A 17,184-nucleotide genomic window follows, 5' to 3' on the forward strand; every position below is an offset into this window, starting at 1 on the left:
TAAGCAGAACAAGAGTTTTATTGAATTACATACATAAATACCCTTAAATCAGTAAATAATTAAGCACCCTCAAGGATTTCCAAATAATTTAAGCAGTTTAAAGAAGATACAGCGATCAAGATTGAAATAATTGCAATAAAAAAAACTTCCAATATATGAAATTTCTTCAAGAAAAAAAATGTAATACTTTTCCATGTAAACATATAGTCCTTTAGATGAAGCTTTGATAAATGATCCAAGTAGCCCCTTTGAAAACAAAACTAAGGGCTGACATACGATAACTCCTGCATTGTATAAAGCTTGAAGCAAGAGTGTTTAGTTAGCATCTTCACCCCAGTACCTTTTTCTCTCCCCACACATCGTCTCTTTTCTACTACACAAACAGCCTGTTCATCACACTGAACTATTCATTGGCAAACAATATATAAACATGTTCTTGACTAACCTGGTAAATCACTTCTCATAAAAAACAAACGCACCCCTCCTGAGGTTTTCCACTGAGAATGAGGGACAGTAGTCTGCTATAGTTATAAAGACGGTTTAGTAAGAGATCAAAGCTGTCACTGCAATGTCACACCCCCACCACATTAAACCAGCACAAGACTGCTAGCTGTAGTTGAGAAGTTAAAACTCATTTCTTAAATCTGTGATTCAGTTACTAGGATAATGCATATTCAGGCTGCCTCAGCTAAGCTCTCAAAAACGCAATGCTTCCATCTGTACACTGATACACAGTTTAAGAAGAAGGAATGAATCAGTGCACTGTGCTCTTCTACAACTGTTTTGCATAAATATTTGCACGAGCAGAAAACAATGCTTGAATTGAATGTGTCCTCAACAATGACAAAAACAAATCTAATTTTTGACTTTCATAACACAGTATTAAAGCTAAAGCAAAGCTGCATACAAAGTTTCTTATTTTTAATTACTTCTGAAATGACAAAGCTAAGAAAAAGAATTCTGGTGTCCAATTAAAAAATAATACACATGATATGTTATTATAAAATTCAGGATAGACACATTTAAAAAAAAGAGTAAAATATCAACAGTATTCTAGGATTCATCAGAGCTGAACATCTACAACTACCTAAATTACTTATAAAACACTATGGATAATTAATAAAAACAAAAAAAAGACAAAAACAAACTTATTAGAAAGTAGTAACAATCAGTACCCTACATCCCTGACAAAATTAAAAGAAATATATGAAAAATATTTTTTTCAGCTCTCAAGAGTTAACACACGGCAGACATGCACACATTTTCCACCAGATTCTGCAGGCAAGTAGCATTTTTATTTAAATAAAATAAACTGCCACTCAGTTTCTTTGTACTGTCCCACATCTCAGAGTTCTCCACATCTTTACAGAACTTTTGGATACTTGTACAACATTTGCATGAAAGAAAAACAAGATTAATTTCTCTTAAACTCCTTCATTCAAATGTAATTAGACCATGCTCAAAACTGATTAAATCCCTCAACTAAAAATAACTCACATAACCTCGGAAAATCCTGAGGGTGTTCACAGTATGTGCCCATTTTCTCTGAAGTGCCTGCACAGTCTTCATGTTTATAAAACCACTGGCTTGGAGGAGTCGCCCACAGCCCAGCAGTTGCATCCATTTCCAGAATCTATCTACCCCTGCTTACATAACCTTAATACAAGGCTGGCCTACATACACAAATCCTGCTGTCAATATTAACAGGGGCAAAACAATGCATATGTATACACACACACATAAATATACAAACTGACACATTACAAAGCATATGTGTATATTTACACATCTATATACAGTATATCTATTTATAGATATAAACACAAACAGATACAGATATCTATTTCTATATATTATATATGAGAAGTATTAATAAAAACACCAAAACAGGATAAAAAAATTACACTTTAGATGTACTATATATTACAGAAAAGGGTGGTCTCAGCATAGAGAAATGAAAAATAGACTAATACACAATAGAGTAATGTACAATATAGAATTTCTATAAAGAAGTACTCTAAACATCCATAAACAAAAGCATGTTAATGACACACAGTTTACAAAAACTATGAACATTTTTTCTTAACAAACAATACTTGTCTTAAAAAATGACCTACCGGTATATGTATTTTACACATACACAGGGATGGCAGTTTTTTAGTTGCATGTTATTAACTAAAGGATATGTGAATAAACAGTGCATTGTTTAAACAACAATTTCTTGTACAGCCCAATAAACACACAAGGAATTCTTCAATTGGCCCTTTTTTGACAGCACCCAAGCCTTAACCTAGGAAACAAGAAAAAAAAATGACCCTCCCCCGAAAAATGTAACAAAAAAATCTCAAGTTCTAAATAACATAACAACAAACAAAGTTAATTCAATTCACGATTGGACTTGCATATTTGCCCACACAGGCCCAGCAAGTTAACCAAACTTTCACATCTTTGAGGATGTGGATAGAAAAGTGTAGTAACCTGACAATATGGGGAAAATATTCAAACTTCACATGGAGAAGCTGAGGACTCAAGCCCAGTACACCAAATCTGTTAGAGAGCAGTGCTAATCACTGTGCCACATTTAAATTGTTTTTTATCTAAACATACTGAATACAATCAGAATGGACATTCCCTGACTGATCATTTTAAAATGAACCAATTACTTTATTTCTAAAAAGTCATCATGTTCTGTATACATAAGCTGTACAACAACTTCATTCTCATTTTTCTGACCATATTCGTTTCCTTTCTGGATATAGAGTACTATGAAGACTAAGAATTTTGTGTGATTGTTAAGATACATGTGTGGGCTTATTGTTTGTTTGTATTGTGCACTAAACCCTGTCTGAAATATTTTTAAATCTAGACAATGCCAGTTAAGGTTCAATGACAATTGAGCTACAGATTTTAAAGCTGGTGCTGGAGTTACCATATATGCATCTAAGAACAGATCCTCCTATTTTTATACTAAACTTTTTTTCAGCACTTTAAGTTACAATAAATATGTTTTAAACTGAATTGTAAGTACTTTAACTGGCACTGGAAAAGAGAATGTGCAATTGGTGACACAGAATACACAATTAACATACATACATTTTACAACCAGGTCAACAGGATCATAGGAGGTGGAACTTGCATATCACAGTAGCACCAACTCTAGATAGACTACACTTACCCACTCATAACAGATCACTTCAAAGTGGCAAATTAGTCTAATACATGTGTCTTTGGGATGTAGGAAGAAAACTGAACCACCTACTGACATGGGAAAAATGCGTAAAATCTTGGTCCAGGAATGCAGTGCATAACATACAACGTAAAATTATCTAGCTAATTTAATATTGCATCTGCAGTGGTGCATGCAGACAAAATTCAATAAGCATAAGAAAATTTAAGAAATTATTTAGTCACCTACAGATCTTATTCAGCTGTTAATCCATCTTCCAAATTTCTGCTTTAAAGACCTATAAACAGGCTGATGGGTTAAAAGTATTAGGACATCCTTTATACAAGACTTTAAGAAAAAAAGTTACACTAGTTTGGGGTTCAAGAACATTTTACATATTTATCGACATAGGTAAGCACAAAAAGTACCAGTCTTGTAAATTTTTTGAAGGGGCACTTTTTTGCTTTTCACATCATTCTCAACAACAAAACAATTAACCCAAAACCATATTCACAAAATTCATATATTTAAATTTGCAATAAGCAATCAAACAAAGCAAAGTTCAGTTGCGTTTCTAAATCAAATGAAACGTCTGGTTGTTTCTCAGTCTTATTTAGGTCTGCTCTTAATCCATACTAATAAAAGGCAAAGCCCTCACTCACTCACTCACTCATCACTAATTCTCCAACTTCCCGTGTAGGTAGAAGGCTGAAATTTGGCAGGCTCATTCCTTACAGCTTACTTACAAAAGTTGGACAGGTTTCATTTCGAAATTCTACGCCTAATGGTCATAACTGGAAGGTATTTTTCTCCATTAACTGTAATGGAGTAGAGCTGCAAAGACGTAGGGGGCGGAGTTTCGTGTGACATCATCACGCCTCCCACGTAATCACGTGAACTGACTGTCAACGCAGTACGTAGAAAACCAGGAAGACCTACAAAAAGCGCTTAAGAAAACATGCATTATATAATTGAGAAGGCAGCGAAACAATAAGAAGCGAGCGAGTGGCATATACTACCATATTCATGAGTGCTGCTACCTCGGAAAGAAAGCAAGGTGTAAACCTAAACTTTAAATTAAGTTCATAGACAGGCTACCGCTGGCGTTTCACATGCCCACAGGTAATGCGGGATACAAGTTTAATGAGAGGACGCAGGATATAAACGAGAGTTTTGATCACTTTGTAACTAAGTTAAAATTGTAGGTGAAGGGGTGTGCTTATGCAAATTCCGAGAGACTGTGTTTGTGGGGATTGACAGTTAAGGCGGGTGGGGGAGTCACGTCATCATCTCCCCTCCCATTTACCTCAAGTTAATACACACGCTGTCTCTAGAGTTTCAACACACTGAATCCTCCAGGCACTACTTACAAAAGGTCACATTGACAAGCGTGTTACGCTATTTTTAAAATCTTTCCTTTTCTTAGCACAAGCACAGCTGAGAAGCTTTGATGCATGTGCTCCATAACGCGTTGAAAAATAATGCATTTAATCACACTTTGCATTACAAGCAATGGGGAGCTTTTGTCAATGCATGATTTCCTGGTACACGGATTACATTGATCAGTGCATCCCGATTCATTTTACCCTCGCACCACCTTAGTTTGAGAAGTAGTATGAAAAAATATGAGGTTAACACAGAAAAACAGATCACCAATTCAAGCTTTAGGAATAATCGATTCGCCATCAATAATTGTTTTGGTAAAGCCATCCTCCTTCCATTTTATAATTTTTCCGCCACTAGCCATGATTAAATGAACGGTAAAAAGTAAGAGCGGCGAGGTGACTTATTTAGGCAGGCATATATATGACAGCAACACATGACAATGTCAATCATGTTACGTTATTATTAAAATGTTTCCTTTTCTTTTCATAACTTCTTTAACACATGACATCGCTGCAAAGCTGGTATTTTGCTATATATATATATATATATATCACAGCGACACTCATAACAGTGACAAAACAATTACATTGACAATCATGTTACGTTATTTTCAAAATGTTTCCTTTTCTTTCTCTTTCCTTCTTTAACACACTACTTCTCGCTGCCAAGCGGTATTTTGCTATATATATATATATATATATATATATATATATATAGATAGATAGATAGATAGATAGAGGTATATATATATAGATAGATAGATAGAGGTATATATATATATATAGATAGATTATATATATATATATATATATATATATATATATATATATATATATATATGATAGATAGATAGATAGATAGATAGATAGATATGAGAACAACACTCATATCAATGACAAAACAATTACATTAACAATCATGTTACGTTATTTTTAAAAATTTTTCCTTTTCTTTTTCGTACCTTCTTTAAAACACTACTTCTCCGCTGCGAAGCGCGGGTATTCTGCTAGTACTTTCATAATAGGCGACAACAGCCCCATATTAGCAATATAAAAACACGTTAAGTCCTCCTGGAATGTGAACATATGCAATACTTTGTATGTATAGATGAAACAGAACCAAGTACAGTTTAGTTTAAAAAAGTATAAACATTGAAATAAACTATCCAACTATAGCGATTTTGAAGATGGAACATTTCTATAATTTGAAACTGCTGTGTTTTGAGTTGCTAACTCAGCACTTCCTCCAAGCAGAGTTAGCCATACAGCCATTGTTACTACCTTTTTATAACAGGACTTGTAATGATCAATACAAATTAATCTGTGTTAAATTACAGGGAAAAAATGGATTGCTGGCTGGATAGAGACAACAAAAAAGGCAGGTGAACCACAGCAATAAGCATTTCTCTTAACCCAAACATATTTTGCCATATGTCAGCATCACGTTACCCAAAATAATGGAAGATTTAGCACAGACAACTGGTAACAAAGTGAAAGTGATTATGAATGAAACATGAAGGGCTACTTTTTTTCCAATCATACTAAATTACAATTTAAAAACAAATACATTTTTAATTTTTTATAGTAAATTTATAAGCATGAAATAAATTTTAGTCTTTTTATTATTTTTTCTGTTTACAGTTTGAGGTAGGAAGCACAAATGAGTAAAGCAAGTTCTGGATGTAGTCAATTTAAAGCACAATTAAAATTAACTTGAAATGTATTTAGGAAAGCGAGTTATTTCTATTATAAAAAAAAAAAATCATGGGGAGGCAGAGTAGGAGACGAGACATGATCTTCAAAGAAGACAACCTGAAGTCCCGCGAGAGACACTTTACTTGCTCCAAGCTCTTAAAACAATGACAAGCGACAAGCAAAACATGCAGCTCGCAGCAAATGATCCGACCACTTCTCTTTGCATGCCTTCAGCCACCCTAACCCCCCCTCTTCACAACGCGAGCAGCAGAGACTGGAAGTGGCAAAAAGGACAGCGGCTGTACAGGCTTTAAAATGATCAACGGGCAGCGCGACAGTAGCTGCCAATTCACAACGTGAGCAGTGCTATACGTCCTGTGAGAAAGAGATTTAACCACGCCCGGGGCCGGAAACAAAGGACAAGTATTATTTTTACAACGTCACGCGAGACAAGTCAGTGAGCCTTCATTTAAAACAAGTCCACTGACATCTAAGCTAGCAGTTGCTGGATTGCTTTTGGCAGACATGCATCACGTGCTCCCAGCTCTTAAAAAGACGACATGCAACAAGCAGAACAGGCAGCTTGCCAGCAGCAGAAAGACAGCAGATGATCTGACAGCATCTCCTTAGCATGCATTCAGCAGCCGCCGCCCTTCACAACGCGACCAGCGTTATACACCCTGCGAGAAAGTGATGTAACCACGCCCATGGCCGGAAATAAAGGGCAAATATTGTTTTTACAAAAGTTTTTAAAGTAAAAGTGAAAATAATGCATATGAAACAATACCCATGAAAATAACAATCTCTTTAAATTGTACATCCGGTAAACCCAACACGGGGGTGGGCGAGCAAAGCGAGCAGGAGGCGGAGCCCCCTAGTATTTCTTTAAAAAGGTACTAAAGTCTACTAATCTTGATCCATCCTGTAACTTTCAAGTATTAGGCTGTCAGATTTTTTGCATAAGAGCCACTTTCCGTTGGCTAACATTGTAAAATAACCTTAATTCATAGGGTACACACCTTTAACAATACTGATGAAAATTTTCCCATTGTCCTACTTTTATCATCAAACAGTGTACCTGAAAGCACCTTAAGAACAGGAATACATTTCTTTAAAAAAAAATGAATGAAAATCCTGCTCTTGTAAAGTGAAAATGCATTGAGTGCAAACTAGTTTGTAGAAATGGTTCTAAAGATAATGAGTTATTATTTAGAGGTGTGTGGCGCTCCCAATATCTTTTGCAAAAGGTCCAACTGCTTCCTGTCTTGCTATATGGTTGTGAGACATGGACGCTATCCAGTGACCTGAAATGAAGAGTGGACTCCTTTGGTACTGTGTCTCTTCAGAGAATCCTTGGGTACCGTTGGTTTGACTTTGTGTCAAATGAGCGGTTCCTCATGAAGTTCCGAATGAGGCACATTACTTGAATTGTGAGGAAGCATCAGTTATGGCACTATGGCCATGTGGCGCAATTCCCCAAGGGTGATTGGCTCGGAGGATCCTCATTACTAAGGATCTTAGTTGGCTTTTCCAGGCCAAGGGGATGCCCACGTAACACCTGGCACCGGCAGATAGAGGGTCATTTCCAGAGGGTGGGACTGGACCGCGTGTCTGCCGGTGGTGTTGCCAACCAGGATCCCGAGCTGTTTCATTGTGTGTTGGGTGTGGCAATGCGCTGTACCAGTGCATACTTCCCAACCTGATCTGATTTAGTTTATTTTTCCAGGATTTCAAGTTTGTAAAAAGAAAAACATATCTGCACCTTATGTGAACATAAATAAATATTAACTCTTTACACCAAATAAAAAAATCCATAACATTGCAGTACATTTATCTAAATTAAATGCATATTCACAACAAACCCTTAAATGTGCTGTCTACTTTGGCAGTAAAGTATGGCAATAAAATAGAGTAAAATAATAAATAAAATACAGCCTTGAAACTGCTTTGCTATATCATCCGGCATTATAGAATTGTGCATGTTTTGCATTAAATCACATTAATAAACTTCATGAAAAGAAGCTTTATAGCAATATGAAGTGCATAAATAATTTCTTTAGGGGAACCTAAACATCAATGTAGCATCTGCATAAGACAGATTTCAAGTAGATAATTCCAGACTTTCCTGAAGGGAAATGTTTTAGCAAAACAGGATATCCCGTCATTCAGAAGATTAGATCAATGAACAATTATATTTGTAGCACAGAATGTCCTACCACCATCCCCTAAAGCATGACTTCAAAACAAATCTTTAAATTTTAAGTTTTAGCTGGGACATGGCTTTTAAGTGAATATGCGGTTTCTTCAATGCAAATATTGTTAAAATAGACTACATTAAGAGTAGGCAATTACAACTATTACAGAGATCCCTTTGTAACATGCAGACAAGAAAGTGACCCAAGCTCAGAGAGCAAATTACGATCACAGATGTTGATTTCTGATTCGTAGTCCAACATTTACTGACCAAAAACCAACTGTCTTGATATTCACCCCTGCACTTTGTTCAATAAGTTACTGAAATCATCCATACAGACAATGTTATTTAAAGCAGGTAGGGTGCGCTCAGGAGTGTGCCGCTCAGATCCATGGGAACAAGAAAGGAAAAAGATTTAAATGGCTTTAATTCTGGCAGGATAAAAGTTGTCAGATAACTGGCATTGATTATCTATCAGAGACAACAACACAACTGTGTAACAGGCATACCATGAAAGGGCCACCGTCCAAAGACTAAAGGTTGAAAAAGGCAGCTATTAAAATGGGCAAAACTTAGGCTGACACAATTTGAGTATGTAGAGCAACAGATGGACTACAGTCAGAAAACTAACAACCAAGTACAATAGCAGGACTGAAAGAAGCACATTGAAGATCATAATTCATAGCTTCTATATTATGGAAAAATGACAGGGAATGATCCAGCGGAATCAGATAAAAAAATAATTAGTTAAAGTGGTTTAAAGAACATAATTATTAGAAGAATGGTAAACTGTGCCTGGTTTAATAGATCCTGGTTCCTGTTGTTTCCCACCAATAGTAGGACCAGAAATATGGTTAAAGTATCTAATCACACAGGTCATTCTGATTGGAATAAAAAATGCAGGCTGCTACAGGTGGTGAAATGGCAATGGGGTGTGATTTTTTAACAAAATTTGATATGGGCAGAACAATGTGTGAATGTTATGGGATATGATATATATATATCTCAACATGATCCATCCCTTTTTGGTGTTATTCATTAGACAGACTTGTTCCAGAAATGTGACAGCGATTTCAGTATCCTACTCACTGAACCAACAGCCTGAGACACGGGTGGATGGAACAAACTACTAGAAACAGAAATGCACTACCAGCTTATCTAAAAGAGCTTTCCAGCACATCTTAGTCAACACTATCACCTCTATGCCACATACTTTACACCTTCATTGAGTCCATGTCCTGATGAATTGAATATGTTTATAGGCTAGTTTAGGAGCAAGGGAATTTTTTGTTTAGTGTGTAACTAAAACGCAATTCTACGACGTTGCTTCTGTAATATTCCAAAAACTAGGTCTTGTGTGCTAAATATTACTCTATGGTAAAATTACCATGAAAAAAAAAAATCTATTTGCAAAACAACATAAAAAATCCAATTGGAATGTGCCAAACAGCAACTGCAAAAACCTCAGGACTTCTGGAATAAAGTCATTTGGAGTGATGAGTCAAGAAATAAATCTTATGTTCATAATAACTATAAATATTATGAGTGGATAAAAGTCAATGAAGCATATAAAGAGAAACACACCTTTCCTTCTGTGAGAGTGTGGAAGTGGATATCTGCTGTTTGGGGCTGAGATAGAGCAGCACAGGAGATCTGATGAGAATTGACAACGGGATGAATGCAGCAGATTATCAATAAATCTTGGTGGAAAATATGCATGCAATGCTCCGCAAGCTGCTCATGGAATGTAGTTGTATTTTACAACACCATGACGATTCAAAGCAAAAAGCAAGTTGACCATTCAGTGGCTACAACAGATGAAAGTGAAGGTTTTCTAGTGGGCATCATAAAGCCTGCACCTCAACCTCACTGCTCACACAGCAAAGAGAACTTTTAATGTATAGTACAGTGATACCTTGGTATACGTCCACTTGGGAATAAGTCCAACTTGGTATACGTCCTGTTTGGACATGAAAAATTTTGCTTGGTACACGACCTTTGTTTGGAATATGACTCGCGTCCTACCCTTGTTTACCTCTCTCGAGACAAAGCCACAACTGCCCAAGAGCGTCAGTATGGTAGTTGCTAGCATTCAGTGAACAACCCGCGCTATGACCTGTGAATTTTCACGTGATTTTGTGTTTTTTTCGCGTAACTTTGAATTAATTGTTGAAAAGTATGAAGGTGGCATGCGTATCTGGGACATGGCTGCTGCATTACCGTATGCCAAGAACGACGGCATCTACAATTGTGAAAAACAAAGATGTTATTAAAAAGTAAATTGAGGTTAAATTTTCATTTATTTCATCTAATTGCTATTGTATTTATGTATTTTAGTATTAAGCACTGTTTAAATTATTTTATAAAACCCCATTAAATGTATAATATGCTAATAACAATAGGATTCTTTTCACGGCAACTGATTAATCATTTTCCCTTTATTTCTTATGGAAAACATTTGTTTGGTATACGTCCTGTTTGGTATAAGTCAAAGGATCTGGAACGGATTAAGGACATATACCAAGGTACCACTGTATTTGGAAGACAAGCCAATAATTTGAAGGAGTATGCAGCTTTACCACTTGAGAAGATAAAACAACTTGTTCACATTTATCACATAAGGCTTCAAGCAGTCATTGATGTTCAAGGGGAAGGCAATACATTAAGAACCAAGGGCATATAATCTTTTGAACAGGGTTATCATCTGAAATTTCAGTTGTTATAGGTTATACAATAAGTGTACTGTTCTGTCATAACAAACGGCTTCATCAAAGTACTTTTATTATATAAAAAAAAAAAGAGTTTGGTGTGATTATATATATCCTCTCTCTCACACACACACACAGTTGGAAGTTTTAACATTTTATTATTATACAACATTGCCCTGGAATGTAAAATCATCATACTTTGAAATTAAAGGCTGCTTATATTAAGTTTATATTTTGCTCAAACTAACTAACTGAACTGAATTTACAGGACTCTTAAACCAATTTAACTTCAGGGATAACTAATACTGAAAGCAACCTACCTTGACAGTTCTTCATGTATTGTACTAGTAATTATTAACTTTAATGTATCTGTTTCTCAATGGTGTGTAACTTAATGGTAGAAACAGTGGAACACAAGAACAGACACCATAGGATCATAAGCTTTTCAATTAGTTTATAACTTGGTAAAGGAAAGCTGTACGGGGGTGCGTAAAAAGATCAAAGTATCTGAGCAGAGTTTATTCATCACAGGAACAGTTAGTCAATCAAATGTGTATGTACCAAACCCCCACATGGAATTTTAACATAAATATGGCTATTCCAAGGTAAAAACGTCAGCAACAATGAAAGTGGAATGTATTAAGAAGCGAAATCAGAGCTCAAGACACAAGACCATCTGAGCTGTACATAGAGAACATAACATGCATAACACCAATTGCTAAATAAAAAAGCTCCCAAGGACAACATTTAACCCTTGACAACATCTGCCCTTTATAACCCTGATTTTTCAGTTAGTTTTTCTAAGATTATACCTATACTTTTGCATTAATTTTCTATTGTACTTTTCTTTTGGTAATATTATAATTTAATAAATGCCATGCTGCTTTTACATTCATATCTTGAGTGACTTAAGTCAATACTTGGGCACCTAGTGTGGGAAGATCGCTGCTTTCTTGTCTACAGGGTTATCAAGGCTGAGAGGTCAAACCTCAATTGAAAGAAAAAGTGTGATAGAAGTAAGACACCATTGGTTGGTTAGTGACATATAAACAAAAAAGGCTGAACCTTCGTGTGTCACGAAGACAACCATATGTTAACTAGTGCTGGTGATAGTGAGGACCTAAGTAATACATTGACATGCATTTGATATCTCTCAAATATTTATGTTAATGGAGTACTATGTGGAATATTGCAGAGTGACTGGCAATTGGGCATCACTCGTGTAATTGTGTGGCTAGATCTCTACATGTGAATGTGTGTGCATATATCTGTGTGTATACTAAACTTAAGATACGGGAGTAGACCAACCTAATAAATGGACATGATTGATCTCACAAATCCTATGATAATAAATTAAATTACAATGGATTTTATTGGGTCTTTCTGCCCAATTCTTTAATGTTAAAGTGAAAATACATCTCTGGGACAGGGTGAGAACAGCAAGCAAAGAGACAGGCAGGCTGAAGGCAGACTTGCTTTATTCATTTGGAAGTGACCATTAGGTAGTAGCCAGCTGGCGCCTGTGGACCCACCCAGTAAAACGGGTTTGTTGCAGTACCAAGTGAAGGTCCACACAGTCGGTCTACCTTTATCCCTTTACAGATGCAGCAATATTTTTTAAAAATTGGCCTGAATATTTTTAATTACATCTCATTATTTTAGGCATTATGCTTCAAAACAGACACCACAAAAGATGGAGACTAATTGTGGGACAAGACATGGTGGGTGACAAGGCTCTTTACAGTCTGGGATTTAAAGTTTTGTAATAAAAGGAAAATCAGAATTATGACAGTTATCTTCTATTTGCTGTAATCGGACTTTGACATTAAACAGCTGTCTGAGACCTCCGGTTTAAGAGTGAATGGAACAGAATTAGATGCAAAACAATCATTTTAGGGCTCAAGAGAGGTGTTTAGAAACTGTTCCGAGTTTAAAAAAAAATAAGCCTTGTACAATTCATGGATTGAAGAATAACATTATTAAAGAAATCGGCAGTAAATATGAAGGGGCCTGACTGTATTTTTTACTTATGAAGATAACACGCTAACTATTCAAAATTGCAAAAAAGGTTGATTGTGCACAAAAATAGATGAGTAAACTACTGGAGTTTTTGTATAGTGTATCTGGAGTAATTCAATGCCAACATTAGTGCAGGCAAAGAAAACAACCATTCTTTGACAATCAAATGTCAGTTTTCAACTTCTAGCAGGGCTCATTTTAAATAAATGACCACCGTTTGATCCGACAGCCCTAATATAGACACATACATACAAACAGTGCATTCAGAAACATTTCAGATTCCTTCAATTTTCACACATTATGTTGCAGTTATATGCTAATATCATTTCAAATCATTTTCTCCTCATCAAACAACACTAAATACCCCAGAATGACAAACAGAAAGCAGAAGCTTTTGCAAATTTCAAAAAATAAATAAACTGAAATGCCACATCAACACAAGTATTTAGACCTTTTACTCAGTGCTTCATTGAAGTATCTTTGGCAGTGATTATAGCCTGAAGTCTTCTTTGGCATGACCCGACAAGCTCCGCACACCTGGATTTCGGGGTTTTCCTGCCATTTCTCCCTGCAGATCCTTCTCATGCTGTATGTCAGGTTGGATGGAGGCTGTCGGTGGAGAGCTATTTTCAAATCTCTCCAGAAATGTTATGGACTCTGTTTGGCTCACCCAAGATCATTCACAGAGCTGACACAATCTACTGCTATGTTGTCTTTGTTTTGAGCTTAGGATGATTGTCCTTTTCGAAGGTGAAGCTCCAGCCCAGTTTTTGGTCCATAGCATTCTGAATTAGGTTTTCATTAAGGACATTACTTTACTTTGTTACATTCAACGACTGTTGCTGAAAACCATGACGTTTCTCATAATCTGAAAATCTTTTAGATGTTTTTTTGCATACTCCAGGTGGAATTTCATGCATTACCTGGCCAATCCTGTCGTAACACCCAGATTGTTGGGAGTGTTCCAGTGGTTGCTGTTTTTCTGCAAGATTCTCCCATGTCTACAAAGGTTCTCTGACGCTCAGACAGAGTGTCCATCTGGGTCTTGGGCCACCTCTCATGTCTTGATGCAATCATGTGTTTAAAGCTCTGCAGGCAGATTTTCTTCAACCTCACGTCAACTGTGTGACCTTATATAGACAGGTGTGTGCCTTTCCTAATCATGTCAGTCACTTGATTTTATCACAGATGAACTCCAAAAAAGATGTAGAAACATTTCAATAATGATCAATAGAATGGGATGCACTTCAGTCAGAAGTCAGATTTCAAGTACTATAGCAAAGATTTTGAATGCTTGTATCAATGTGATATTTCAGATTTTTATTTTTAATAAATTTGCAAAATAGCCAAAATCTTATTTTTGCTTTGTAATTCTGGAGTACTGACTGATGATGATTATGGAAAGAATGAATTAAAATGATTTTAGCGGGAAGCTGCAACATAAACTGAGTAAAAACTGAAGGGGTCTGAATATTTTCTGAAGAGGACTGTATATATACAAACACACACACACAAACTGGATTCAAAACACCTTAGGGACAGAAAAAGAATTTCCATGAAAACCTTTCTATTATGTTGCATAAATACTTAGGGTCCAAAATTGCATTTTACAGTTTTAACCAAGAATTCAAAAAAAGTAGTTGTGTTAAGCTATGCTAATTTCTTCCATCTGTCCTTTATAAAACTTATTGGAACCAAATAAACGTCAGGGTACTGGACACATGGCAGCAAACAATAGTAGACATGGCACTAATACATCCCAATTAATACTTGCACATACATCAACAACAAAATCAACTTCAAGTAACTGTTTTGTCTTGGTAGAGAGATATATTACTCTACATTCCCCTTTTGTATAATTAATATGTAGCCTGTGTCAGAATGCCTCAAATCTCACAGACTTACCACTGTTTATAAAGTATTGCACCATATAACTTCTCCACACCTTCTCCCTTCTACATCTACAACCTCAGTCAATTAGGTGTACTAAAAGACAAGCAGGAGTGAAGTTACAATTTAAATAATGTATTATTGATAATATTCATAAATAATAACAATATGCAGAGTACATTTGAATATTGACAACCATACAACCTGATAAATGGTGATGTGTAGTTTCAGGGGGCACACAGACTTGTTAGTTAAATAAAATGTTTCTAGTTAAGTCGTCATTTCTGGTCAGCTTTCTTAAGAACATGCCACATGCCTGTCTCAATATGGCTGCTGAACTGTGCTCTTCATTGTGTTGTACTTTTCAGTTAATGGTGCGAGATGGTGTAATGTAATTTTTCTAAAGAGAGGGGGGGGGGATCAAGAGAGCAGATGGGCGTTGGTCGCTCAGCGCGAAACCCAGCTGCATTAATAATGTTTTGGGAGAAACAGCCGGGAATGTTCTAAAGATACAGCCATGGCTATGTAAGGAGTTGTTTTTCACTTCGAGAAGCTTTTTTCACATGTAAGCATATTACTGTGTCTTCTGGTATCAAGCACTAGTCTCAAGGCCGAGTAGAAGAAAAACATAGCGCCGTGTCCCGTGGAAGGAGGGGTGTGAGAAACTGATCACTTCTGCATACACTGCTTCCACGTAGGCCGCTTTTGGGCAAGGACACCTAATTAGTATATAAGGGAAGGTTCCGCCCTCAGTTTCTTTGGATGCTCAACCGTGGGGAAAGGCGCAACCGCCCGGTATCTGATAAAAGGCACACGGGGTTGATCCTCTGACGAGACTGACATGCGGGCTCCCTCAGTCTACTGGTCTAGGATGATGGCTCTGGGTCTTTTGATGTATGTTACTGTATGTATGTATGTTATTGTAAGTATAAGTTTGTCTCTTTAAGCATATATATTTATTTCTATAACCCATTCATATGTATTTATACGTTATAATTGAATAAGTAAATTTTATTTAAGTAACGGACCTCTTCTCTCTGATTCTTTGCCTACTTATGTTCTAATCCCTTGAACCATTTTCCCAAATCAAAACAGATGGTCATTCATCATTTGGTAAGAGAGAGAGAGAGTGAGGTAAAGCAAGAAAATTTATAGGTTTTCTGTCCAACCCCTAGAACCAATAGGGTGTCGTGGCACTTAAAGGTTTTTGATACAAGCCAGTTCCAAACAGCCACACTTCAGACCAATGGGGGGACAGAAAAGCCTCACACCTGCCTTCCAAACCATGTGTTAATCTAAAGCTTAGCAGTTAGGCAGCCAGGCTTTCCTGTGGGGGTTGACAGAGACTTTAGCAGAGAACTATTAGCCAAACTGATTTGAGGCACTTCCACCAACCCTGTCATAAAATTCAGAGAGACTCATTCATATAAGGGAGTGTCAAACCATTGCTGTTATTATCTATAATGTAACACTAATATTACATTGCTTTGTCTAAGTTACAAATAAAGACATACAAAATATTTATCAACTTGTATGCAAAATTTCACATCACAACAGTAACCATCTGACCTAATGTATGCATCTTTGAGACACAAAAGAAAAACCATACATAAATATGTCCATAAATATTTGGACAGATACAACTTTTTTCTAATTTTGGTTCTGTAGATTACCACAATGAATTTTAAATGAAACAACTCAGATGCAGTTGAAGTGCAAACTTTCAGCTTTAATTCAGTGGGTTGAACAAAAAAATTGCATAAAAATGTGAGGCCACTAAAGCATTTTTTTTAACACAATCCCTTTATTTCAGGGGCTCAAAAGTAATTGGACAATTGACTCAGAGGCTATTTCATGGCCAAGTGTTGGCAAGTTCGTTGTTATGTCATTATCAATTAAGCAGATAAAAGGCCTGGAGTTGATTTGAGGTGTGGTTCTGGCATGTGGAAGATTTTGCTGTGAACAGACAACATGCAGTCAAAGGAGCTCTCCATGCAGGTGAAAGAAGCCATCCTTAAGCTGCGAAAACAGAAAAAACCCATTGGAGAAATTGCTACAAGATTACGAGTGGCAAAATCTACAGTTTGGTACATCCTGAGAAAGAAAGCAAGCACTGGTGAATTCAGC

At 36.3% G+C, this 17,184-nt stretch overlaps 1 protein-coding gene across 6 annotated transcripts in view; it reads right to left on the reverse strand.

Moving 5' to 3' along the window:
- tjp2a (tight junction protein 2a (zona occludens 2)) overlaps positions 1-17,184 on the reverse strand; it is a 237,816-nt gene that overhangs the window by 88,458 nt on the left and 132,174 nt on the right. The window contains exon 1 of one of the 6 annotated variants that reach the window (XM_039750756.1): positions 1,498-1,516. The exons of 4 other annotated variants lie outside the window; for them this stretch is intronic. The gene's annotated coding sequence lies outside the window, so the exon portion shown is untranslated. Of the gene's footprint in view, positions 1-445; positions 543-1,497; positions 1,517-17,184 lie in introns of those variants that run through there. One more of the 6 variants, XM_039750760.1, reaches the window with a different exon arrangement.

This window comes from Polypterus senegalus, chromosome 4, assembly GCF_016835505.1.
Source record: "Polypterus senegalus isolate Bchr_013 chromosome 4, ASM1683550v1, whole genome shotgun sequence".
NCBI classification, from domain to species: Eukaryota; Metazoa; Chordata; class Cladistia; order Polypteriformes; family Polypteridae; genus Polypterus; species Polypterus senegalus.